Source organism: Stegastes partitus, unplaced genomic scaffold, assembly GCF_000690725.1.
Source record: "Stegastes partitus isolate 25-593 unplaced genomic scaffold, Stegastes_partitus-1.0.2 Scaffold550, whole genome shotgun sequence".
Lineage (NCBI taxonomy): Eukaryota > Metazoa > Chordata > Actinopteri > Pomacentridae > Stegastes > Stegastes partitus.
This window is the reverse complement of record NW_007578281.1, coordinates 367,030-368,606: the sequence shown is the minus strand read 5'-3', so window position 1 is coordinate 368,606 and position 1,577 is coordinate 367,030. Positions and strand designations below refer to the sequence as shown.

Sequence of the window (1,577 nt, the reverse complement as noted above, 5' to 3'; positions counted from 1 at the left end):
TGTGGAGTCTCTCTTAACTCTACTGATATTTATCAGTTGTTTTGAAATCTTTATATCAGTTTCTTAATGAAAAGAAACTGTTTGATTTTCAAGAGTCAAGAGGGTCATTTCATCTCAAATCAACTGATATCATGGAAAGTATTTCATATGTTAAGCTAAAATGTCACAGATACCATTTTAAATATCCATGGTTTAGGACAAAAACATTCCAAGCAAATCAGACATGGTCAAGCAGAAGGTTCTGATGATTTGAGATGGAATGATCCATAATCATAAGTGTGTACTGACTAAATAGTGTTGCAATACATTGACGAGTTTGTCTATCAGAGTAAGATCCAATAACTATGGAAGCGCTAAACTGCCTCTCCTCAAAAAGAAGAGACGGATCAGTATTTTTCACATTATAGCGAGATATTATCACGTTTGAACAACATACTAGTTTATCACGTTATAATGAGATACGTTTCATGTTATAACGAGATACTTATTTATCTTGTTATCATGTGATCCATTTTTATCTCATTATAACTTGATAAGGTTTTAACGTAACAAGAAACTTTATGTTACGTTACAATGAGATACTGATCTGCTTTGGCTTTATTTTGAGGAGTGGCAGTTCAGCGCTTCTGTAAATAAGTTTTGTATTTTTAAAATATATTTTTGGGGTTTTTTTGTTTTTTTTTAGAGCAGTAGAGACAGACAGGAAAGGGGGGAGAAGAATGGGGAGAGACATGCAGCAAAGGGTCGTGGGCGAGAGTCGAACCCATGATTGCTGTGTTGGGGAACTATAGCCCCTGTTTATGGGTCGCCTGCTCAACTAGGTGAGCTACGGGGTGCCCCCAATAACAGTTGTACCGACATAAATGTCACCTTACAAGTTAAATTCTATTAAGTGATATGAACCAAAACAGATTCCCTTCCCTGGATGAATGAAAAAAACATGACTGTGAACACTTCATTCAGGAACGGCATCTAGAATTTTCATTTTGATTTGTTATCATAATACAGTTATTTTAGAAAAATTAAAATTTTGGCATAGGAAGAAACAGCTGCCTTATCACCTATAGGTGCATATCAAACATATTAACTCTCTTATCTGTTTATATTGGGAATAAAAGAGGCCCCATAACATGAGACACATAGAGACAGCACTGTTTGTGGTGCACAAAGAAGCTGTGGAAAAGTCCTGGTTTAGGATGAAACTACCTGAGTTAATGAACACCCTTATTTCCCAGCCTACTTCCCTCATGTCAGCGCCGCTGTCTACTAGCCTCCAGCATGCTAATTTCCTGTCCAAGAGGCAAGGGCACAGCACATACAAACACAAAAACACATAAAATAAACAAAAAGAGCAATGATCTGAATCATCTACGGCAGTCATCACAACCCAGGCAGACATCTAACATGACATCACATTAACGGATATCTGTGTACCACTGTGTGACAAATGAGCTAAAGTGTTAACATGATCACAGGAAGAGGTTTGTGTTTGGGCGTGAAAGGTGTGAAGAAGAATGAAAACGAAAATGCAAAGTTGTCAGAGTTGTCAGTAACATAGGCAACAGTAATCTGCATTT

The 1,577-nt window shown here is 37.1% G+C and overlaps 1 long non-coding RNA gene across 1 annotated transcript in view; it reads right to left on the bottom strand.

Moving 5' to 3' along the window:
* Nucleotides 1-432, bottom strand: part of LOC103362029 (uncharacterized) — a 2,380-nt gene extending 1,948 nt beyond the window's left edge. The window contains exon 1 of the long non-coding RNA XR_520436.1: nucleotides 422-432. This is a non-coding gene — a long non-coding RNA (uncharacterized LOC103362029). The remainder of the gene's footprint in view (nucleotides 1-421) is intronic.
* Nucleotides 433-1,577: the final 1,145 nt, after the last annotated feature.